The following is a 27,100-nucleotide window of genomic DNA, read 5'->3' on the forward strand; positions in this document are numbered from 1 at the left end:
AAGAAGTATCTCTCTGTGGATTCACCTAATCAAAGAACTTGACGTCTATAATGCATAACTATCCCCATATTCCTGTACAGAAAATATGGTATGGTCATTTCTTTTTTGACTGCACCTGACCTCAGGTGTAAGACAGCCCCTCTATAAGTCTACCTGTCCATTTCAACTCGCTCAATTGCCTAGAGCAGTTGGCAATTCACCATATAAAATCTGTGTGCACAGTACCTCAGTTTCATTTCTTGCATACCGACAGGAAGGATTTGCTTCATTTATGAATTGTCTTTACTCAGTTTCAAAGCATACTGCATCGTACTGCCTGTACAGAGTTGCTTTTAACTACATGCTTGTTTATGCATCAAAAGACATCTGCTTTAACATATAGCTTTGGTTAACAATATTTCCACTTTAATTTTCCTTTTTTCAGGGTGTTTAGATCCGCTACTATGTTTGTATTTAAAATTATTCTTAGCCAACACAAACAGCTCACTTCATCATTAACATTGCACAAGGTATACAAAGCAAGGGCTGAAATTGCCATTTTAATCTCTTGAAGGGTCTATGGATTTTATCTTCACGATAAAACCAGCTAGGGTAGTCGAGGTAACTCTTTCTCCCCTCCATTTTCACTTATTTTATAAATCGCTAATATCGTAATGTATACCTGGGTGATCAACTATCATTCATGTCTTCTGAGCCTGATACAGTATTGTGTTACTTAAATACAGTGTGTTTGAAAAAGAACTATCTAGTTTTAATGTGTCTTAGAATCTGTAAAAAGTGACATACACTATTACTCTAGTCTGTGATATTTGATTCACCAACTCTCCAAGTTTGGCTCCCCTGCAGTTGGCAGGTCTGCTTGACCTTGAGACAGCACCAGTGCTTTTTTTCTCTCTCTCTCTTCCCTCAGTTCAGTTGAGTTCAGTTCAGCCCAGTCTTGCGTGCTGTGGAGAGCAACTATGTGTACTGTGCAACAGAAAACAGTGTGTAATTTGGCTTGTGAAAACTTGAGTTACTCAGCATCAACATGACTCTCCCGAAGTTAATTTCTAGTGTGGTTTGATGGAAGATCGTGTGATTGGTCGTTTCATTTTTCCCCAAGTGGACGATATTGAGGTGGAAAAGGGAATTCTGTTTTTCCAACAAGATTGTGCCCCTCTCATTACAGTAACCATGTGCTTGTGGCTCTTCACACTTTTTCTTTTCGGGCCACATAAAAAATGTGTACAGTGAAAAGATGAGAGATGTCAATCATTTTCGGGAAAGAATTGTTGCAGCGGTTGGGACAGTTGCACCTGAAATGTTGGTGAATATGTGGCAAGAAGTGAAATACCGTCTCGTAGTGTGCAGGGCAACAAATGGATTCCATGTTGACGTCTACTAACATCAAACAAAACTTGAAGGAATCCTCTTCTGTGATACATACTCATTGATGTAATTTTCATTAATTTCCCTATTAAATTTATACTTAAAACCTGGGAATTCTTTTTCAAACACTCTATATAACATAATTTTCGTGTCTGCTATTTCTATTCCTTGTGTAGCACCTTCTCCCTATTGAAAGCTGAAAGAACAATATCGTTTTATTGATGCGCATCTGCGTTATCAACTTCTCACTAGATGGCACTGCTGTCTTCTGCTCATTACACTTAACGTTAGCATGTCGTATTTCAGACAGTTGCCCTGCACGCTTAGGATTTCTCCTGTTACCTTCATCAGAAAGAAGGTAGCCCCAAAAGACAGAACGCCTAGCACGACCACTACCCCACCCCTAAGAATTCATGCTTTTCCTAACGTTCTTCTTTGCGGTGGAGGAAGAAAGTGTTTGGCATTCCGTATTGAATGGACTTCAGTCGCAGACCCCAAAAATTGACCTTAACAAATCTGATTGTAAGTGTGCAGAAGAAAAAAGGAAAAACATAATCAGAAGTCGATGTGTCTATTATCTCAACTACCTACAAAGAACAGAGCATACAAAACAAATAGAAACCCCCCATACTGTGTTGTTCCTCATAAAAAACTGAAAATCTCGCTTACACACAACAGGATACATGTGTGTATCTTTTCTGTAAGAAACAGACTACATAACTGATCATTCCAGTTATCTGCATAGCAACTTAGTGTTATATTCTTGCTTTCAAAAAAAGATACTACAGTGAAACCCCGTGTGCATGTCTGCGCACGCGCTACCTATTTTTGGGCGAAGGCCATACTGTCAGAAAGCTAATTTGTGACAGTCTTTTCTTTGTGCCTGTCTGCTACTCGGCATCTCCACTGTATGGTGAGTGGAAGCTTCCCTTTTGATAATATTGATAGAATAGTAAGGGCTACAGAACATACAACACTGGAGCGGGAAAGAATGTTTCTTGGAGGCTATTTTGATATGATCATATGACGTACCCAACAATTGACTACTGTGGTTGTATTAGCTTGCTTGACTGGAGAAAGTGTTAAATATTTCGACTAACACTCTACAAGCATTAAAATGTCACACCCCTTCTACCATTAGGTAGTTGGTCGAAAAAAGAAAGTCGGCTATTGTAAGATCATGTAACCCTTCAGTTCTATAGGATATACTGCTTATAGTTTATATCACTATTATCTCCTGTAACCTTTTGAGATAAGTTTTAATTTTGTGATAGTTTAATTACTTTTGGACTACGAGTCTTCGATTAATAAAATTTATTCATACGTTAGTTTAACCGTTGTATATGAACCATTATTAATTCATCCTCGGCACAATGATGTATGCGTAATTTCCAAGGTGCAGTATGTGAGTGCACTTTCTAAAATTAAATATTATTGTGATCAATGAAAGTTGTTCTGGTGGTACCAGGGAGTCCTGTTTACACCGTTGATGCTTCTCACTGAAGTATTCATCATCTCTTATACCTTGCTTGACTATATACCTCATTAACACCTAAGAAATTGTGAACATCACCCAAGGGTCCTTAATATATTTCACATTGTTCATACCGAATGGTAATCTGGATAATGCATTGCATTGGGTACATGGTTCTCCGATCCTTTTACATAGTTAATCCCTAGTGGAAATTGCTGTAGAAATAGAACCCACTTCAAGTGATAATACAGCAGTCGCCTCTCCATGAGAAAGGCTAATGCTTGATGGTCAGTGTGTGTACATATGTAACTAGTTTCAAACCCAAATCAAGATATTCGTCTGTGCTCCAGACAGTGGCACACAATTCTTTCTGTGTGGCTGTATAATTCCTCTAGTGTTTGCTTAAACTAACATTTGCAAATGCAGTTCTTCCTGGGAATGAATGTAATTGCCTAACATTCTGTGGTTCTGGAGAATCTTGTAGCTCTTACACTGTTCGGGTCTGCCTTTATACCACCTACCCCCCACTAAATGGCACAAAAACTTAATCTCTTCCCTACCAAAATGAAGTTCTGCTAGATTAATCATAATACCTTCTTCATAAAACTTTTGTGTGGTTCTGGTTAACAGCGTACAATGTTCTCTCCATGTTTTAGACATCAACAGACATATCAACAACATATGTAAATAGTGCCTGTAGTAGTTCTCTTCCTAACACTTAATCTAGAGCTTGAATAAAAGTAGTCAGATATTCAAACCAAATAGAAGTCCTTATTATGAGTTACATGCATGCTGGATGACAGGCCAATGAGAATACAAAGAGGAAACTTCCAGAAAGTGTAAAGTTTCATAATGAAAGTGTGGTTGGAGTTGGTATAGTTGACTAGATGACTAGACTGTACAGTGTTGGAACTGTCAGCCACCTGTGGCCTGTGCATTTCTTGCCATGATCAACGTTCACCTAATTGTTAAGTTACTTACCTCTGAGAAGATTTCATGGCAAGACTTTACTCTCATAGTAGCATATCAGCTTGTTGACAGATTCAGGAGAGGACTGATAACCTCAGATGTTAAGTCCCATAGTGCTCAGAACCATTAGAACAGATTCAAGTTTCCTGCAAAAATAAAAACTATAATAAAATGTTATGTTCAAAGTGCAACAAGTCCATGTGCAAATGCTGCCAAACCAAAATTTGTCGAATGTTTAAACTGTGAGCCCATCCCACCTTAGACAATTCTTTCCACTCCTTTGTACCTAAATATTTCCAAATATCTATAATCCTAGATAGAAATTGATTGTTCTTACGTTTTTGTTCCTTGAAAGCAATAAGGAAGAAAAGATGCAGAGCATTTTAGTCACACGCTCCGTTTTAGAATCTGTTACAAATGCTCGGTACTTACCTTATTTGTCACTAAAAGTAAAAATACTATTAGTACTCCTTTGTTTTGACTCTTGTTTCAATCTTTTTATAAAGGAAAAGCTGTGTGACATTGTTAGACTTAATTGTTTTAATAATGTTTGATGAAATACTGAGAAATTTCTTCCATAAAATTTAAATAAAAAAATTTTATTTCTGAAAATGTTTTTGACAGTGTACTGTTCATTTTAGAGACCAAATTGTCCTTAGGTTACACATTAGAATCTTCCTGAATGTTTTGTTAACATGATCACACCCAACACACCACTAAAATATCAATAAAATGGTGGGTGGTTTTCTACTGTGAGCTAGAAATGACCCACATGGTACTTCTGGGGATACGGAAAAATCTGGTACCTCTGGTGTTCAGAGAATTTTTTTTCTACCTTCTAATGTTACAGCCCTCTATTAAGTAACTGTGGGTTCTTAAATTATTTTCGGAAACTTGTCTCAAATTTCACCTGAAATCCCCAGAAAAATGGATGTATCCCTAATTTTTTTTTCACATCTAGATGACTATATCTACAAAATTAGACAAGGGTGATAAAAACTGCAATACTAGTCACATTTTTTAAAATTATTATTTTAGATTAGCTGCAAACATTTTCAGTACATGTAAATTTCCTTAAGTGCATTTAAATGAAGTGCTTAGAAATTATCGTTCCTTACAAAATTGTTTTAAACAGGTCAGTAAAAGCATCTGAAAATAAGCAAGGAGCTTACTATTGAAAATTGATGGTTACAAAAGAATGTCAGAAAAATGTATTAGACCTACTTTCCTTTCACATTAAAAGCCATGTTTTAGACATCAACAGACATATCAACAACATATGTAAATAGTGCCTGTAGTAGTTCTCTTCCTAACACTTAATCTACGACATATTATTTGATCGTGTGAAATAAAATATCAGTTTCCGAACAAAAGCGCTGGCAGGTCGATAGACACACAAACGTACACACAAAATACAAGCTTTCGCAACAAACTGTTGCCTCATCAGGAAAGAGGGAAGGAGAGGGGAAGACGAAAGGAAGTGGGTTTTAAGGGAGAGGGTAAGGAGTCAAGGGAGAGGGTAAGGAGTCATTCCAATCCCGGGAGCGGAAAGACTTACCTTAGGGGTAAAAAAGGACAGGTATACACACGCACATATCCATCCACACATACAGACACAAGCAGACATATTTAAAGACCAAATATGTCTGCTTGTGTCTGTATGTGTGGATGGATATGTGCGAGTGTGTACCTGTCCTTTTTCCCCCTAAGGTAAGTCTTTCCGCTCCCGGGATTGGAATGACTCCTTACCCTCTCCCTTAAAACCCACTTCCTTTCGTCTTCCCCTCTCCTTCCCTCTTTCCTGATGAGGCAACAGTTTGTTGCGAAAGCTTGAATTTTGTGTGTACGTTTGTGTTTGTTTGTGTGTCTATCGACCTGCCAGCGCTTTCGTTCGGTAAGTCACCTCATCTTTGTTTTTATATATAATTTTTCCCACGTGGAATGTTTCCTTCTATTATATTGATATCAATAAAATATCAGTTTCATTAGCTAAAAACTTCCCAAGCCCATTACTTTTGATCTTTTGAAACCTCTTGAACAACACAAAGGTAATTGAAGACTGGCGAATTTTGTTTCCCTCCAACAAATTTTGAAATGATTAAATCATCTTTCTTATTCTTTTCACAGATACGTTCTAATGCCATTTCATGAGAATCTTCTTCATGCAACCCTTGAGTCACTACCCATTAATGGAACTTCACTTTCATCTGATGTTTCCGAATCGCACACCACCAGTTCCCTTTTCCATTTCTTTGCTAGTTTTTCTTCCCTCTTTGTTTTTTGAATAATTTTCTTGTTCTGTCTTGCCTTTTTTGTCCTTGTTTCTCCATTTGTAGTTATCTTTTCCTCCTTTTTCTGGAAGTAGTCCGTCAGTTAAGGAGGCGTAACAACAGCTGGGGTTTTTTGTTGAATTAGTGTTACTAGGCCAAAGCAAAGTTCTTATAAAGGGTGATTGTACAAAACCTGCCCTAATGGACTGTTTTGTTTCATTTGTTGTCATTACAGCTTTTTGTGGTGTCATGTTCTAGCTGGGTGTCCTACCTCAAACTATCTAGTATTGCCCTGGTTCGGAAATATCGTAGATCCGGTGCAGATCTACAGAGCAGTCTTTAGTTGTAATGGGGAAGTGGGTAGTCTCACGTGACCCGTGTTTACGTTTGGCGATTTTGCTGTTTCCTTTTCGTTTATTGCTCTTACGTCAAATGAAAACAAAACGGATTTCTGTGACCGGGGACTATCAAATGAATTACATAATTACGGAAGGCTAAAATATGTTATTAGTTTCAGATTTTATTTTATTTCCCCTTTCTGACAGTCAATCGCATTGCAGAACAGTGAAGTTATTTCTGTCAATTTGCAAAAGAAATTTGGTTTTTATTAATCTTTTCCGCCAAACCAGCCAATTTACTTGAAACGGGTTGTTTAATTCCACACTATTGCTTAGTTTCAACTGTTCGCTGCATTTCAGGTGAATGTTTTCATCTTCTAGAATGTATGGCATTATGCCACAGTAAAGAACCAAACATGAGATAATTCAGTACTGGTACTCCAAGAATATTTACATCTGAATCTGGACATACGAATGTGCACTTTAAGCCGAATTATGCATTTTAGTATGTTTCACGAAATACCCGTGCTCTTAGTGTCCTGTAATGTCTTGTTTCTTTTATGACATTATGTAAGATGCTTGTTATCAGGTGCCCTCTGGCAAGTGCTGAAACGAACCTATTTCTAACAGGTCTCTGGAAAATATTGCGATGGTTTGAAAAGCGTTACTTTCACAGTAAATTTCCTTTTACACAAGATGAACTATGTGCGAGAATGTATGATGAATTTCATAAATCCCAGAGCTTTTGACTCTTCATTTAAAAATCAACTCTTTGAGTGTGATGATCTGGAATAATTTCGAGCCCCGAAGATATAACATTTATGTCGTTCTTAGACATTTTACTGGCACATTTGTGTGATGTATCTTTAAGTGTAACATGCTCAAAAAAGGGGCAACATTATATGTGGAAGGTTTTCTTTTCTTGTAGCAACACTAAATATATTGATTTAAACCATTAACTTTCTCTTTTGAGTGTTCGCGTTAGCTAACAGTGATTTTGCTTTTGGCCGACTACATCACGTGTCCTATGTTCTGAATATCCACTGTCATTGGTTGGCGAGATCACCTGACGTGAGCTATGACTGGCTTACAAAAGCGCATTGCAATCACGATTTCTATGCTTCGGAAAGTAACATGCGGTGTTTGGTGGAATTCGAATTTATACTTTCGTAATATGAAAATGTGCAGTGTACATGTTGCTGCACGTCAGACACCTTCCCAAAACGTGTTCGGTTCCCTGAGTTTTGGTTTCTAAAGTGCTGGGAAATCTACGCCCATGCATAAAACCTTAACAATTCCAAAGACTGATAAGTTTTACAGTTCCGAGGAAAAGTATTCTCTCACTTCACACGGAAAAAGTGTATTTTCACCCGGGAGGAAATGTACTTTTAACGGGAAAAAAACTAGGAATTTTTTTTTCCTTGTCCACGTATACACCCTGATTTGGATACAATTTAATTAGTTTTCATCATAAATCCCCTTGATCAGTGATTTAATTTATTTTTTAAGATCGAGAAGTGCACTGAAGCACATTGGAATGGGGTATGTAGGTGGATAAGCTATCAAATCACAATACAACAAAAATAATCAATTATTGATAATATAATGTAAATCGATGCATTAAAAATCCACTCACCAAGTGAGCGCGTGCACGCACATTTAACTTTTACAAGCTTTCGGGGCAAGTGGCTCCTTCTGGCAGAAGAGTTGAAGGGGGAGGAATAGAGGTGAAGGAAAAGGACTGTAGAGGTTTAGGGAAAGGGGGTACAGTTCAAAAAAGTCACTTGGATCTCCAGGTCAGAGGCGGCTTACCAGACTGGATGAGAAGGAAAGACTGACTGTTGGGGACTGCACTGGACGAGATTTGAAAATCTGAGAGCTTATAAAGGTGGCAGACAGGATAATACGCAAGACAGAGATTACTACTAATGCATGATGTAATAAGGGATAAAAATGAAGAGATAATTGCATTGTATGTAACAGAGGTGGGAGGGGGGACAGTGAAAAATAGGAGTTAGAAAATGAAAGATGGAGTAGGAAGATCACATTGTGATCTCTTCAAGGCAGGGCTGATTTTCAGGTTTGCTGTTAGAAAGGTTTTGGGATTGGGCTGCAAAGTGATATTTCCAGTTGACATTACTTGTAAAGGAAAGTAGATCGTTCACCAAAGCAGCATGATAAAATGCAGGTGTAGGGTTGAAAGGGAGACTCTGGGATAATAAGAGATAATTTGGGGGGGGGGGGGGGCATTGGACGAGAGGTCCAAAGAAACACCCCCCTCCCCCCCTCAAAGGACATTTAAATGTTGAATCATTGTCAATCTGGCTGTTTGTGACCAATTCGAAAACTGAAAATTTGCGCTGTACATTTTTGGTTCATTATGTTCATTTTGGCAAGGAAAGCGCAGAGCATAGTGTTTTTATCATGTTTAGACTGTCATCCTGTAACTGCAAGTTTACCTCATCAATTTTAGTAAACAAATCTGTTGAATAAGCAATGTCTGGTGTCCACTCGATTAAATTTTCTGTAGAAATGGGATCTTTGGCGTACAAAAACTCTAAAACATCTCAAAAAATCTTGTCAAGCATGAGCCTTTTGACAACCAGCATACATAGTGTGAAGGAATAATCGTTGACAGTTCTCATTATTTTCATCACATAACAGCACAAATAACATAGAACTCTACTCATTGTTTTGAATTTTGTTTACTGCATTAATGAGAAATTGAAGAGACTCATGCAGTCTACCACTTAGATGTTCGGCAGTTAAAGGTTCTTGATGTTTTGACACAGTGTATTACAAACACCAGAGGTACAATTTGTTTTAAATGGTGTATAAATCTGCAATTGAGCCAAACATGTTTGGTACACACCTGTTACAACTGATATATTTGATAAATGGATCACTTTATTCCATGAACTAATTTTTCAAAACATTAAATGTGTGTTTACCTTTAATGTCTGTCACAGTTCTAGTGAAGAACAGTTCCTCATGAATTTTTTGGTGCATAACAAAAAAAAATATGTTAACAATAATGGTCATTTCCGGGTTGTTTGTGGATCATTACTCAAGATGCTTTCAGTATCATAACTCATTCCACCATCTTTGGAAAGTCGATTTTGCTCAACGCAATTCTTTTAAGTATATCAGAAGTAGTTTTATATGGAAAAGTTTTTAATATGTCTTCAGTGGCAGGCAAAATTACCTGTTCCTCGATAGTATGCGGTTTTAGAGATTTAGCTATAAGTAGTGAGATTATATAAGACTCGTGCAAATAACCATCATGTGTCTCTCTTTTTATGTAAACTGAAGGTGGAGGGGGGAGAAAGGAAGGGAAGTAGCTAATGATATCAAATGCATTGGAACTGTATGCGGAATCGGCAGTAATGAGTGAAAATGTATGCCAGACCAGGACTTGAATCCAGGACCAGACCAGGACTTGAATCCAGGATCTCCTACTTGTTAGGCAGTTGCATTAACCACTGTGTCACCCTTTCGGTGTTTTGTCAGAAATGCATGGACTATACAGGGTGTTACAAAAAGGTACGGCCGAACTTTCAGGAAACATTTCTCACACACAAATAAAGAAAAGATGTTATGTGGACATGTGTCCGGAAACGCTTAATTTCCATGCTAGAGCTCATTTCAGTTTCGTCAGTATGTACTGTACTTCCTTGATTCACCGCCAGTTGGCCCAATTGAAGGAAGGTAATGTTGACTTCCGTGCTTGTGTTCACATGCGACTCATTGCTCTACAGTACTAGCATCAAGCAAATCAGTACGTAGCATCAACAGGTTAGTGTTCATCACGAACGTGGTTTTGTAGTCGTGCAATGTTTACAAATGCGGAGTTTCAGATGCCCATTTGATGTATGGATTAGCATGGGGCAATAGCCGTGGCGCGGTATGTTTGTATCGAGACAGATTTCCAGAACGAAGGTGTCTTGACAGGAAGACGTTCGAAGCAATTGATTGGTGTCTTAGGGAGCACGGAACATTCCAGCCTATGACTCGCGACTGGGGAAGACCTAGAACGATGAGGACACCTGCAATGGACGAGGCAATTCTTCGTGCAGTTGACGTTAACCCTAATCTCAGTATCAGAGCTGCTGTACAAGGTAACGTTGACCACGTCACTGTATGGAGAGTACTACGGGAGAACCAGTTGTTTCCGTACCATGTACAGCGTGTGCAGGCACTATCAGCAGCTGATTGGCCTCCACGGGTACACTTCTGCGAATGGTTCATCCAACACTGTGTCAATCCTCATTTCAGTGTAAATGTTCTCTTTACGGATGAGGCTTCATTCCAACGTGATCAAATTGTAAATTTTCACAATCAACATGTGCGGGCTGACGAGAATCCACACGCAATTGTGCAATCACGTCATCAACACAGATTTTCTGTGAACATTTGGGCAGGCTTGTTGGTGATGTCTTGATTGGGCCCCATGTTCTTCCACCTACGCTCAATGGAGCACGTTATCATGATTTCATACGGGATACTCTACCTGTGCTGCTAGAACATGTGCCTTTAAAAGTACGACACAACATGTGGTTCATGCACGATGGAGCTCCTGCACATTTCAGTCGAAGTGTTCGTACGCTTCTCAACAACAGATTCGGTGACCGATGGATTGGTAGAGGCCGACTAATTCCATGGCCTCCACGCTCTCCTGACCTCAACCCTCTTGATTTTCATTTATGAGGGCATTTGAAAGCTCTTGTCTATGCAACCCTGGTACCAAATGTAGAGACTCTTCGTGCTCGTATTGTGGATGGCTGTGATACAATATGCCATTCTCCAGGGCTGCATCAGCGTATCAGAGATTCCATGCGACGGAGGGTGGATGCATGTATCCTCGCTAACGGAGGAAATTTTGAACATTTCCTGTAACAAAGTGTTTGAAGTCACGCTGGTACGTTCTGTTGCTGTGTGTTTCCATTCCACAATTAATGTGATTTGAAGAGAAGTAATAAAATGAGCTCTAACATGGAAAGTAAGCGTTTCTGGACACATCTCCATATAACACATTTTCTTTCTTTGTGTGTGAGGAATGTTTCCTGAAAGTTTGGCCGTACCTTTTTGTAACACCCTGTATATGCACGCTGCCCAGCCGGCCCACATTCCCATGTAGCACCAACTCTCCAGTCCCCATCAGTGTCCTCCATGAAGTAAAGGTTGTGGATTTATTGCCCATCGAAACAAGTAAATTATATGAATGTGTGGCATCCGTTCTTTCAGGTTTGTCCAAAAGAACAGACACGACGCATTTATTCTCCCCCCCCCTCCCCTCTGTGTGTGTGTGTGTGTGTGTGTGTGTGTGTGTGTGTGTGTGTGTGTGTGTCCCTGATCTCAAAGCAAACATTCTGTCCGTGTGTGTCTCCTGAAGTTTTGTAAGTTTCTAAAAGTGTTTCAAATCATCTGTACTGTCAGGGTGAAACATCAGCTCCTCCAGCTTTGATGGTTTGCGTAAAAGGCCCATAATTAATTGCCGTCCAACAATGACGTAATGAAGCCAGATGTCAAATAATAAAAGCTATTAGGGTAAATGTGATAAGACACAGTAATCAGTTGACCCTCTCAACCTCAAATCATGTCTCTACGTAATCAGAGGAACTACAGAAAGAACATGTGATTAAATAATTCTCTTACTTTTCTCACACACTCTTGAAACCTAACTTTGATTCATATTATCCTACCTAGTTATAGTCTATACACAAAGTGGATGAACAAGGGCTCTCAATCGGCAGTAGTTGTCAATGTCGGTCAACTTTGGTCGGCTCGTGTTTTGTGTCTGGCTGCTGCCAACCTTAGTTATATAATTACAGAACCTTGAGTTTGTAGCCATAGTGAAGTAACTTGTGTTACAAATTAATACAGCTCGTGATGAGGGACGAAGCAGTTTCTGGCCCATCAAGGATTGTGCGAGATACTTTCATATCCTTGGAGAAGGGCAAGGGGCAGTACTTGAAGTGGAGCTAAAAAAAATATATTAATTTTATTAATACAGTAGCTGAATGTTCTGAGCAAGGGGGCAAAAATGAAGTTGCTATACCCTCTCTTGGCTGATAAGATGAACAGTGACGTACACAGGAGCAAGATTCAGCTCTGTGGGAAGAACTCTGGTTTCTGATTGTGGCCTACCCGACTCTTGTTGCCCCACAGTTGCATTTAATGCAGCCCAAATAGCCTTTCAAAGATCACAAACAAGTCCCAACTCTTATTACTATATTATTTAAGGCTTGTAACATTTGGCGGGCGAATGTGTAAACAGCATTCTTACAAGTGATTGTGGTATCCAAACTGTGATGTGTTCATTAAATTTATTCTATTAAAATGTGAGACTACTCTTGAGCACATTATTCTTTCGAATAATTTGGAAAAAGATATCAGTTAAGAAATTTGACTATGTTTTTCGTGGCACCTTTCTTATAAAGAGGTTTAACAGTGGCATATTTTAACCTGTCTGGAAAATTCCCTGTTGCTAGTAGTTCATTACATATCTTACGAAAGACCTGGCTTATTAAGTTAGCACAAACTTTCCTGAATTGTGTTCAAAATTCATTTTAGTTGCATATGCATTCATATTTTATCCTAATATATGCCGGCCGCTGTGGCCGAGCGGTTCTAGGCGCTTCTGTCTGGAATCGTGCAACCGCAACGGTCGCAGGTTTGAATCCTGCCTCAGGCGTGGAAGTGTGTGATGTCTTTAGGTTAGTTACGTTTAAGTAGTTCTAAGTTCTAGGGGACTGATGACCTCAGATGTTAAGTCCTATAGTGATCAAAGCCATTTGAACCATTTTTCCAAATATATGTATTGTTTAATTGCATTTGTGTCTCATTCTTTGCAGAGGTAAAGAAATGTGACTGTGTAAGACTCCTAGCATCTATAATCGTTGGTCGGTTTGGAAATACATATTGCTCTTGCATATAATATTGTTGTCGGAAGGAAAGAAAGCAAGCTGTCTTACAATTGAGCACAATTTGTCAGCAAAAACAGGTCAGTAACTTCAAACAGCAATCTCATAATCCACTGTATGCCAACACTTTGTTCATGGGTGTAGTTACAAAAATAACTTTTTTGCTTCATTGAAATAATACACAGAACACAATTTATCAATTAGTCATAATACCTAAATTTTCTCCTCTGTTTTTGGTGTTTTATTTTTTAAGCAAGCAAGCCGTATCAGTTTGCAGTGGGCAACAAGAGTATGACATTTGTCCACTGCCAGATACACTCCTGTGCACAATAGCCCCTAGTCAGTGTATTATGTGAGCAGAAATCTTGTGAGATTTCACTAATAAACACAATGTTGTAATAGGCAAAACATTGTGCTTGCTCATATGTACCTGCATTGTGTTGAATCAATTTGTGGAATAAAATCTTCACTAGTCTTTATTCCTAATGAGAAAACGTACACACACATTAGAGTATGTGGTCTGTCACTCAAACAGGATTAGCTGAAGCGTGCGTGTGAAGTTTCATGAGCAGATCACACAGTAGTCAGTGGTGAGGTATGCAATTATTCATGTCAAATTGCTGGTATTTAATGGGAATTGCCCCACTAAATTCTAATTGTGGAAGCCTTGTACAAGGAACTTTACTGCACATATATTGTTACAAGTCATGAGATACCTCCTAATATCATGCCAGACCTCATTTTGCCTGGCATAGTGCAGCAACTCAACATGGCATGCTCTCAGCAAGTCATTAGTAGTCCCCTGCAGAAATATTGACCCATGCTGTCGCTATAGTCGTTCATAATAGTGAAAGTTTGCCGGTGCAAGATGTTACTCATGAACTGATCCCTCAATTATGTTTCATAATGTTTGATGGGTGGCTAATTCATTCGCTTCAGTTGTCCAGAATGTTCTTCTGACAAATTTTGAGCAACGGTGGCAGGCCATGTCTCCGCAGTATCCTTTCTTTCAGGAGTGCTAGTCCTCCAAGGTTCGCAGGAGAGCTTCTGTGAAGTCTGGAAGGTAGGAGACGAGGTACTGGCAGAAGTAAAGCTATGAGGATGGTGGGTGAGTCATGCTTGGGTAGCTCAGTTGGTAGAGCACTTGCCCGCGAAAGGCAAAGGTCGCGAGTTCGAGTCTCAGTCCGGCACACAGTTTTAATCTGCCAGGAAGTTTCATATCAGTGCACACTCCGCTGCAGAGTGAAAATCCCATTCCGACCACAGTAATAACTCAGATTTTATAAATGTGCCAGAATCCAAATTTTGTTCTCTTCCTGAGAGGAGGCTATTAAGGCAAATTTGTAAGATAATACCTCTTGGTTTTGAAAAAGTTATTTAGGTAATGTAAAATGTTTTGCAATGTAACTGAAGATAATTTTTCTTCACACCTATAAGCTAATGGGTCTTAGGAATTTTGGAAGACCTTGCAAGGTTGAACTGTGGGAATTGGCGATAGGATCTGAAATGGCTTGAATAATTAGATGGTGGTTTATTCACAGTTGCTTTGTGACTACAATTACTTACTAACTATATTTTAGGCTAGTCTTCATCCTTTCTGTGAAATAGTACACACATAACTGACAAATGAGGTGTACTAAACATCATCGTGTGAGAGCTATGCTGGTTCCTTCAGCCTTATCCAACTGTTATATTACATTTCTAACAAGCTTCTACCAGACACAAATTTGACCTACATACTGTATTTTCATCTTCATATGTATAACACAGTTGGTTCTTTTCAGCTATAGATATCAGTTCACATGACTGAAATTACGTTGTTAGTGAAAAAGTTTTATAAATCCCAATACAGAGAGAGAACTAAATTTCTTGAACTAAATATGTTTCGAGTGCATTGGGTTTATTGTAATTTTGTTAATTGCTACATTTCCTTTATTGTGTATTTTTCTTCAGTTTCAATACTTGTGATTGATGCAAATTGCCAGTTTGACACTATGACTGAGTAAAGTAAAACTTTATCGAGAAAATAATAGATTGCTACTGAATGTAAAAATTACACGTAGAGTTGCAGACAGGCACAATGAAAAGCCTGCTATAAATTGAGCTTTTGGCCATAACCTTCTTCAGAGAACAAAACACACAAGCAGGTACACCTCCCTCACACATGACCGCAATTTCTGGGTGCTGCAATTAGAACGCAACTCTTTGGGCAAGGAAGGGGGAGGGGGGATGAGCACTGTCTGGTGGAGCATGTAGGGACAAGATGGCGGTAGGGTGAGGCTGCCAGGTACAGCATCCAAAAGCTGTGGGGGAGGGAGGGGGGACAGGGAGTGGGAAAAAGAAACTAGAAGAGATTGGGGGGGGGGGGTCGTTGGGTGCTTTGGCAGATAATGGCAGACAAAGAGGGTGATGGGATGTGAATTGGGAGGAGGTCATAGGTCAGAGGAGGCAAAAACTGTGGGTTGAGGGTGTGGGGATAGTAACAGCGATTGATGCCAGGATAGGTACTGGAGCTAAGGATGTGTTGCAAGGATAACATCCATCTGTGTAGTTTGGAGAAACTGATAACGGGGCACCCCAGTGGCTCACAACCCTTTTGAGAGTTCATACATGATCACACGGGGCCTGGAGCTATTGTGGCCCTTTCTTCCCTCTAGGGTTGATTTCCCTTTTCCTCTCTCTGTGCCCTTTCCTACATGTGCCTGGCTCTTCTCCCGATTTCTGGTATTGCTCCCAGCTTTGGTTCCTCTTGCTTTCTTCTTTTCACCTTTCCTTTTGATGTTGTTGGTCCTTTATTGGGGTTGGATCTGCCCTTCTGAATTTTCTCTCCATAGTATGTGCCATCTGGGGAAGAACAGTTTACTTAGCATCTTTGGTGTGTGCCTTACCACCTCTTCCAACTTTTCTATGACACTGTTGTCCTTCAATGCTGTATAGTCAGTCAATTTTGTGGGATCATTACGTTTTTGGTTAAGCCCCCTGACAACACAGGGATCACACTTCTGATACAGAAGCTGATACCTCTCGTGTATGCCTAGGAGTGGTTGCTTGTCATTCTGGAACATCAGAACTCAAAGCAGTGCTCGCTGCGCCAGATGGCCCTTGCTGTGGCACCCATGGGAGAGCCATAGATAGGAGTGGGTGGTATCAGGGCAAACACGTTGCATATTAGATGCATTAAGCTTCAACTAGGCCGTCTCTTTAGTTGCCACTATACCTTTCAGTGCTGCTTCCTGTAACACTACAGGCTTTCCTTCTGTGACTACACCCAGGGAGAAGGACCAGGCTTGCTGGCTTGGAGTGGAACACTTTCCCTGCTATCTGGTCTGTGCCAGGAATGACCGGGACACTTTTACCCATTATTTTTCATAGAAACTTTTCTTCAAAAGTTTGGTGAAGTGTATTCTAAGTAAGATCAGGTTTGTCACAGGTTCTAGAATATTAGGGAATTCAAAACGCTTTAGGGAGATTTGAAAAAACCACTGGAAAAAGCTCACTTTTGCCTCAGTAGATGAAATGGTTCGCTCACTGAGGTGTCATGCATCGTCACTGTGGGGACAGCTGAGTACGTGTGCCACTTCCCTGATTCCTCATTATTATTGCTTCTCCCCTTCCTACCACTCCCCTCAGTTTGCAGTCAATGCTGCCACCACTTCTTGCCACTAGTCAGCAGCTGCCAACGACAGGCAGGGAGGCATGAGGAGTGGTTTGTTTGGATATGATTCTCAGACACTGGATGCAGGGACTAGAGACTGTGGGCATGTGTGCTGTCTGAGTGATAGTGTGAGTGAGTGTGTGCTTCCATTTTTGGACAAAAGCTGTGGCTGAAAATTTACTTGTGAGAGTTTTGTCATTTCTGCGCACCTGTCGGCAGCTTGGCATTCATCTTGGTGGTGAGTTACTACCTATCCTCATTATTATTTTCATCAACATTATGTCTGTGACTCATTAATAGCTGGCCACAAGAGTGGACTTTCACAACGGACCAAAACTGCAGGCCATTTCTGTGGGTAACTGTAATGGATCGGGCCTGCCGATCTGAAGCTATTCGATTCCCACTAATGTGCAGGCGCAGGCCCTGCCCATCGAATCTATACTCACTGGTCTGCCCACAGGCCGGGTCTGTTTCTGTGTGGCATAATGCAGTAGATTTTCATAGTGTATCCATGGACCCAGGACTGTGGTGCTCCTCAGCAGGCCAGAGGCTATGGATTGAAGGAATTGAGACTGTTTCACCACAACACGTTGTAAAGTGTGCCGTTTTATAGACATTTTATTTATTCTAGTACGTTTTGGCACTTAAAAAGTAGTTTATACGTTAGGAAGTATGGACAATAAGAAGAAAATTGTTAGTTGATGGCAGTTTGTATGCTGTGTACTCGTGTATTTCTCGAAAGAAACGTCACAGAATAACTGTAAAATGGTACATATGACACACCTTTCTAAAAATTTCATGGTACTTCAGCTGGTCATTGTAGTTAGGGAATGTACAGAGTGGGCAATACTTGGCTTTGCAGAATGTGAGAAATTTTATGTTTAAGTTGATCACTGATTTTAAGTTAATGTCATAAGTGAGTGGGAAAACAATCCTTAATTTTGTTCGAAAGCATTTTTTAACAAAAATAAGATGTAGAAAATTTATACCCATTTTTCTTTTCATATTCACAAATTATTATTGTCTTACGCCATTTTACTGCTTCATGACTTTCCGTGAATTAAAATTGCCTACAATGTAACTGCACTGTTGAAAATAGTTAATTTGTTTTCTCATCTCCTCCTCATATTGAACTTCCATAGCCAAGCTGAATTTGCACACGGACAAGGATGATCCAACGAGAGCAGTACTTTTGAAATGGGAACTGCACACTGATCTTATGGTGGCCATTTGAAAGCATTAGCAGGACTGTGGGGTGTCATAAAGGAGATGGTTATATCTTGTAGTCCATGAGAGACACTACATCTGCCCCACCCACCACTGATGGTCATACCCACAAGAAATGAAATGGCTCACTACAAACTCTTCTAATGTGTATGGAGGTATCTGCATTTCACACACAGTAACAGGCTGCATTTCGTAGAGAACTTTTCTTGCAATGTATGTGCCACTCTGGATTGCAGCCCAGTAGTGACTTAATTGAATTCCTACCACAGGCTTCATAGCAGACCATTCTTCTATCTTTTTTTAAACAGAATTTCCTTAGTATACTTTCACTTAGAATTAAGAGTTTCATGTGTGTTACTAATGTTGATATGATGTGTACAAATCCAGTAGCACCTCTTGTAGCATCAACAGCTTCATGCTGGAGATTAAATCTTGTTGCAAGGTGTTTACAGTGACCTACCCCATCACATACACTTCGTCCATGGCCTGTTGCTGAAAATATCCATATTTTTTTGTCATAATTCGTGAACTTCAGTATTGAAAAAGCTGAAAGTGGTTTTTAACACTTTGACTGCCGGCAACATTTTGGTAAATGTTTCATTTTGGCTGTGACTTTTTTTCTACGCATTACTTTAAAATATTGAAGTTGGTATATCTGATTGTGCATGAAATTGTATTAAATTGGTATTGACCTGATAAATATGGTGTGATCGAATATGATGCACTTGGCCCGTTTTAAACTTGAGATGAAACTAGAAGCTTTATATGGCTATGTGCACCACTCCTGATGCACAGTCATATCTGAGGAAGAGATTATTATAGGAAAATAAAAGTTTCAACTAGCTGTTATATAATTGAAATGCGGAACTAATGTGTCACTATTCTGGGATGTGGCTGATTTTACTTCTGCTGTGGCCCATCAGTGAATCCTCCGGATATGATGATGGGGTATTCTTTTCATGGCCCAATGCCTAACCTCTGTAACAAACTTCTGTGGCTGTACTGTCTTCTTCACCAATGCATAGGTTACATCAGTGTCAGTATCCTAAAGATGCAGTGCTTCAACAGTCATCAGTTCAGCACCAGGACACATTGCGAACACCTGCAACCAACATTTACCACCTTACAGCTCTTGTCATACACACAAAAGCATCAGGTCCATCTCTGTGTACTTCTTTCCATTGACACTGATTGTGGTGAAACAAACAGGTTTCAAATTGATGCTGCACATTTCGTGCTGTCTGGCATTTTAGTTGTAAGGAATAAAATTTTGTGAGTCCAATTTTTAGATTCAGGTTCTCCATTCTCATTAGGCGACATGCTTCTCTTATTGGCCTTGTCAGACATCTTTCTACCTTCTTAACTTTTTCACAATTTTTACTAACAGAGATAACATCAGCCTGGTCAGGACTTTGCCTGCTGAAATCTTTGTCATCATTTAGGTGATACCAGAGAGCAACAGTAAGCATATCATCTTGCAACAGATGCCCCACAGTGAGAATCTGGCCATGCCCAAATACCTTTCTCATTCTTTATTTTATGAGCTTTTGAAATCAAGTAATATGAGGAAGTGGGTATGTATTTCTGTACCTGCTGCTTGGATTAGTTACCTGGTATCAGTGTTAGTAACTGTACCTTCTTGGTATGGGTGGTTGCTGAGATAGGAGTATTTTGGTTTTGAAACCTCACATCACAATGCACGTATCACTTTCTTCAGGTTCTGCACCAAGTGCATCTACATTGTACACTTCACAAAATTTTGAAGATGTTGCTTGTTTAAAACTATGTACACTTCACAAAATTTTGAAGATGTTGCTTGTTTAAAACTAGTTTCAATTTCTTCCACTTTTCTTTTTACATACTGTTTACTTTTGTGCTTCTTATCTTTCCTGGACCTTTAAGGGGGATGTAGTAGGGGCTACAGCAGAAAAACTAAACATTCAGTGCATCTACAACTTCAGGCCCATGAATATAAACATCGACACTGTCTTCAGTTTCACATTCGTATGATGATTGTTCAGGTGGGGTGTCACTAAATTTCTTCTTGTAGTGAGTGCATTCCTGCACATGGATGTGATGCTAATACCATTACTTGAGAACCAAGGTGTTTCTGCAATACCTCTGACACATTTCCAACAACTGTGAAGGGATTTTCACTTTCTGAAACACCACCTTATTGTTTCTGTTTTCATAGTCCACACACCTAACTCTTTCACTGCTGTACTTCCTCACTGTCATTGTATGTAACAAAATGTTCAAACCAAACACAAAATTTGATGCAGAATAGTTTGTGAGTGTTGCCAACATTCTTATTTTACACTAGATATTCAGTGATGCGAAATATGCAAAACGTCGAAAAAATTTTTTAACACTTAACGCTGAAAAATGTTGCCCACTGTGTTTGCACTGATTACAAACGTATTAACCGAACAATATTTTGTGCTGTTATCAAAAGTTTTCAGATGGGAGTTTTCGAGTAAATAATTTGTAAAAACTCATAAAAATGCAATTTTTACATTTTCAGTAATTAATATTTACATAATACAAATGGCTGGAGAGAAGATATTGTTTATACTAATTACATCTGTAGCATCTGGTAATATGACAGAAAAGATAGCATTCTGTGACTTTCCAAATTCGAAAAAAATTGTAAGTGAAAAAAATTAACTGTTTTGTTATTAAATTTGTAAGTTAAAGGAAGCCTGTTAGTGTGCAGGTGTCAACTAAATTTCAACACACTAAGAGGGAACTTTAATGCAAAACATCTACCAGGTCTCCAGTACGTTTGGTTTATTAGTTTACTTTCTTTGTTCTCTATTGCCTTAGGAGTCATTTACAAAATATACATTTTCCAAAGGGCCATATCATTTACAAAAATACTTTGCTTCTTAACAGTTATGATATAGAGGGCTAATATATATTTTTTCCAGAGAAATTCATGACCATGAGTTGACGTGACCTGTATGATGGAATCAACCTGTTATGTCTTCCCCTGACCTCTTCCCTCTGGCGTCTCACAGCAGCAATGAAGGCCTGCAGCTACAAGTCGTCCACAGGACCCACAGTCAACATGCCCAAGGTTGAAGTCCGAGGACAAGGCCCATCCAATGCCCACAGAAGTGCAACTCTCCTTCATAATCTGAGTCAGACCTCGTTTATGGACATCACCCCAGCAGTGTGACAGGTTACAGACCATTCTCATACCAGTTGGATCCCTGCCCCATGCTTATACAATGCAATTGTAATTGATAGTACAGTCAACTTCCAGAGCTGCAATCCCTTATTTCCTTTTACTCCACAGCTTGTCGTTCTCCAGGGATCTCATTCTCCTGATGGTCTCTCACCAACCCTTCATGGGCTCTGTGCTTTGTAAGAACCAGGTCGGCCCTTTAGGGGAAGACGGAAGGCAGTTTTTATCCCTGTTCTGCCAATGCTATTTTAACCTTTGAATAGGTACACTTTTTTTCAAAAGAACTATAAGTGATAAAACAATGAAATTTTTACTGTGTGTGTGCGTGTGTGTGTGTGTGTGTGTGTGTGTGTGTGTGTGTACATTTTAGAGGGAAACATTCCACGGGGGCAAAATATATCTAAAAACAAAGATGATGTAACTTACCAAACGAACGCATTGGTATGTTGATAGACACACACACACACACACACACACACACACACACACACACACAAAATTCAAGCTTTCGCAACCCATGGTTGCTTCATCAGGAAAGAGGGAAGGAGAGGGTAAGACGAAAGGATGTGGGTTTTAAGGGAGAGGGTAAGGGTAAGGATTCATTCCAATCCCGGGAGCGGAAAGACTTACCTTAGGGGTAAAAAGGGACAGGTATACACTCGCGCGTGTGCCCCCCCCCCCCCCCCCCCCCCCCACACACACACACACACACACACTATATATATATATATATATATATATATATATATATATATATATATATATATAATGGAAGGAAACATTCCACGTGGGAAAAATTATATATAAATACAAAGATGAGGTGACTTACCGAACAAAAAGGCTGGCAGGTCGATAGACACACAAACATACACACAAAATTCAAGCTTTCGCAACAAATTGTTGCCTCATCAGGAAAGAGGGAAGGAGAGGGGAAGACGAAAGGAAGTGGGTTTTAAAGGAGAGGGTAAGGAGTCATTCCAATCCCGGGAGCGGAAAGACTTACCTTAGGGGGAAAAAAGGACAGGTATACACTCGCACACACGCACATATCCATCCACACATACAGACACAAGCAGACATATTTAAAGACAAAGAGTTTGGGCAGAGATGTCAGTCGAGGCAGAAGTGTAGAGGCAAAGGAGTTGTTGAAAGACAGGTGAGGTATGAGTGGCGGCAACTTGAAATTAGCGGAGATTGAGGCCTGGCGGATGACGAGAAGAGAGGATATACTGAAGGGCAAGTTCCCATCTCCGGAGTTCGGATAGGTTGGTGTTGGTGGGAAGTATCCAGATAACCCGGACGGTGTAACACTGTGCCAAGATGTGCTGGCCGTGCACCAAGGCATGTTTAGCCACAGGGTGATCCTCATTACCAACAAACACTGTCTGCCTGTGTCCATTCATGCGAATGGACAGTTTGTTGACATCTTCATGATCTGGACTCACAGTGAAGAAGAACTCCAGAATTTCCTCTCCAACCTCAACTCCTTTGGTTCCATCAGTTTCACCTGGTCCTACTCCAAATCCCATGCCACTTTCCTTGACGTTGACCTCCACCTGTCCAATGGCCAACTTCACACGTCTGTCCACATCAAACCCACCAACAAGCAACAGTACCTCCATTATGACAGCTGCCACCCATTCCACATCAAACGGTCCCTTCCCTACAGCCTAGGTCTTCGTGGCAAACGAATCTGCTCCAGTCCGGAATCCCTGAATCATTACACCAACAACCTGAAAACAGCTTTCGCATCCCGCAACTACCCTCCCGACCTGGTACAGAAGCAAATAACCAGAGCCACTTCCTCGTCCCCTCAAACCCAGAATCCCCCACAGAAGAACCACAAAAGTGCCCCACTTGTGACAGGATACTTTCCGGGACTGGACCAGACTCTGAATGTGGCTCTCCAGCAGGGATACGACTTCCTCAAATCCTGCCCTGAAATGAGATCCATCCTTCATGAAATCCTCCCCACTCCGCCAAGAGTGTCTTTCCGCCGTCCACCTAACCTTCGTAACCTGTTAGTTCATCCCTATGAAATCCCCAAACCACCTTCCCTACCCTCTGGCTCCTATCCTTGTAACCGCCCCCGATGCAAAACCTGTCCCATGCACCCTCCCACCACTACCTACTCCAGTCCTGTAACCCGGAAGGTGTACACGATCAAAGGCAGAGCCACGTGTGAAAGCACCCACGTGATTTACCAACTGACCTGTCTACACTGTGACGCATTCTATGTGGGAATGACCAGCAACAAACTGTCCATTCGCATGAATGGACACAGGCAGACAGTGTTTGTTGGTAATGAGGATCACCCTGTGGCTAAACATGCCTTGGTGCACGGCCAGCACATCTTGGCACAGTGTTACACCGTCCGGGTTATCTGGATACTTCCCACCAACACCAACCTATCCGAACTCCGGAGATGGGAACTTGCCCTTCAGTATATCCTCTCTTCTCGTCATCCGCCAGGCCTCAATCTCCGCTAATTTCAAGTTGCCGCCACTCATACCTCACCTGTCTTTCAACAACTCCTTTGCCTCTACACTTCTGCCTCGACTGACATCTCTGCCCAAACTCTTTGTCTTTAAATATGTCTGCTTGTGTCTGTATGTGTGGATGGATATGTGCGTGTGTGCGAGTGTATACCTGTCCTTTTTTCCCCCTAAGGTAAGTCTTTCCGCTCCCGGGATTGGAATGACTCCTCACCCTCTCCTTTAAAACCCACTTCCTTTCGTCTTCCCCTCTCCTTCCCTCTTTCCTGATGAGGCAACAATTTGTTGCGAAAGCTTGAATTTTGTGTGTATGTTTGTGTTTGTTTGTGTGTCTATCAACCTGCCAGCGTTTTTGTTCGGTAAGTCACCTCATCTTTGTATTTTTATATATATATATATATATATATATATATATAATATATAAAAAAGCCGACATGTGTAAAGGCAAAGAGTTTAGGCAGAGGTGTCAGTCGAGGCGCCGCCATATCGGCGGTTGACCTTGAACGGGACTTGGCGCGATCCGCCAGCGGCCTCGTTCTGCAGCTAAGTTTTAACTAAGCGCGATCCGCAGAATTGCTTGACTTCCGACGGCGCCATTGCGGTTTATCAGGGCGCTACTTCCTGCCGCGCCCAGTTCTTATCAGTGCCTACATCTGGTATACAGGCAGCTGCACGCTCATTCGACTCGAGGCAGCCGCACGAAGCACACAGCCATGCCGTACAGGAAGAGGAGATACAGCAGAAGATCAAGAATGCCTGTGTACAAAACTGTGGACACATTCACTCTGATACCTAATAATGTAGCACAAGAAGAGCTACTTAATGGTCCCATTACTTTTGTGGGGGCTAAGATTAACTTTTCATGTACTACAACAGAGGTTGTAACTGGTAATAGTTGGTTAACTATTGCTGTTGTGAGAGGGAGTGATAAGCCTTTATTAGGCTTGGAGTCTTATTATGACAGAGACATTATTTGTTACCATACTTGTTCTATTGGAGTTAAGGGCGATAGGAATTATGGTACAGCAGTTGTATTAACTGATAAACCATATCTCATTGTATACGAAGAACAGGAGATGTGTTAATGCTAATGAGAGAGTCAATATCTGGGTTAAGATTGATGGTGTATTAACTAACTTTTCTGAAAAAGGCTTTGCCTGAAAGCTTAATGAGTAATAGTCTTTTCATTATACCTGTCTGTAGCTCAGTATGTTGTCTTTGCAGTGAGTAGCAATGTATCCTTTTCATAATATTAGTGATATTCCAACCTGGACTGTCCATTGTTTAAAGTAAAACTTTATTGTAATATATAATATATTATAATCATGATAATTCACACTTTAGACTTGTATTCTTATCCATAATTTATTTCTAACAGGAAGCAGCTTTCTTTCCCTGCAATTGTTATTGAGTCACATCATATTAAACTCAGTCTGGTTAATTCACAGAATTAGTTTGTTGTGCTCTCCTGATTACAGTTGGTACACTCAGCTGAGCTGACATTCTTAGCAGTGAGTTGGAAAATGCTGTGATAGCAGTATAAAAAAAAAGATGCGTTAAGAAAAAAGCAAAGAAATTTGATCAATTGTTACAGGTAGGTATCAAAGTAGGAAAAACAAAATACTGACATTGCTGAAATGAATAGATTGTGTTGCATGTGGGGCACAGGAAGTGATAGAAGGGATTTGGATTGTTGTGATTTGGGAGGATATGGACACACAAACACACACATAGTTTTTATAATGTAATTCAGTGATTTGGGAGGATATGGACACACACACACACACACAGTTTTTATAATGTAATTCAGTGATTTGGGAGAATAGATGGATTCACACAAAGCCTTTATATTGTAATACATGATGCCACTCCTATTACAATGTACCAAGAGCATGGCAGTAGTGTATAAGTTTATAATGAAGTTCCTTTTGTGTCTTGAGAGCATGCAGTTACGGTTATTAAACTCTGTCAAAACATTAAAAGGAAGTACATACAGGGTATGATCAATTAGTAGTAGGACTGAATTTCTGTAGCGCGAACAGAGCAGTGGAGGGGATTGGACCGTCTGGGCGTCATAGTTAGGAAACTTCCGGAGAGAGTGATATTTTTTTCCAGTTGCGTGCAGGAAAACGGTGAGGAGCACATCGGTTTTTGTGGTCCTCCGATCCGTAGTGTGGTCACGTTTAGAGATGGAGAAAAATCTGCGTGAAACTCGGGGAAACCACAATGGAGACTCTTGGAATGATTAAGGACGCCTACAGAGATATTGCCCTGAACTGCTCAACACTATTAGTGGCACAAGCTGTTTCTAGAGGGGTGGGAGCTCGTTGAAGATGACCAGCACGCCGGTCCCCCATCATCTTACAAGGATTGATGAAAATGAGGCCAAAGTGAAGGTGCTCCTGGACTCTGGCAGGCGCTTAAACTTTCATCTGATGGTGATGCGTTGGGGATGTTGTAAGGTGCCATACAAAAAATTGTTACCGAGGATTTGGCCATGTGAAAGCTGTGTGCCAAGTTTGTGCCTAAAATCGTGAGTGACAAACAAAACCTGAATTGTGTGCAAATTTCCCAGGAAATTCTGAAAAACCCCAAATTTTCTTCACAATTTGATTACCAGTGACAAATTGCGGTGTTTTGAGTACAACCCAGAGACCAAACACCAGAGTGCTGAGTGGCACATTGCCCCTCTTCTTCTTCTTTTTTTTTTTTTACTGTTGGGGTGTGGTTCACTGGGAGCTGTGTGAATGCTAAATGTTATGTGGAAGTGCTTAAAAGGTTGTGCAAATTTGTCCTCAGAGTGTGGCCAGACTGCTGCTTGTTGGAAGCTGCACCAAGATAACATGCCATGTCACAGCATGCTGCGAATGTTGGACCAGGTCTGACTTCTTCCTCTCCAACGGAACCTCAGTGGATACCAATTCGCCTCCGTAGAAGGTGTCCAAAATGCTGTGACAGTGTCCCTAAAGAGGATCATGGAAAGCAAGTTTCAGAAGGCATACGTGCAGTGGGAATCGCGTCACACGCTTTGTCGAAGTACAAGGGTGCTACTTCGAGGAATTCTAAGGATTAGTACCAGGTAATTCAGTAAAAAAAAATTAAATTAATTCAGTTCTGCTTCTTACTGATTAAACCCTGTATTTATTTTGTAAAAGAAATAAACCGATGGAAAAACTTGCAACCTGTTCCAA

General features: G+C 40.4%; 1 long non-coding RNA gene across 1 annotated transcript; it reads left to right on the forward strand.

Moving 5' to 3' along the window:
- The first annotated feature begins 1,591 nt into the window (after positions 1-1,591).
- LOC124776642 lies at positions 1,592-27,100 on the forward strand. The gene is made up of 3 exons (XR_007015643.1): positions 1,592-2,281; positions 13,274-13,422; positions 26,709-27,100. It is a non-coding gene; the product is annotated as an uncharacterized LOC124776642 (long non-coding RNA).

The sequence above is a fragment of the Schistocerca piceifrons genome, chromosome 2 (assembly GCF_021461385.2).
Source record: "Schistocerca piceifrons isolate TAMUIC-IGC-003096 chromosome 2, iqSchPice1.1, whole genome shotgun sequence".
NCBI lineage: Eukaryota > Metazoa > Arthropoda > Insecta > Orthoptera > Acrididae > Schistocerca > Schistocerca piceifrons.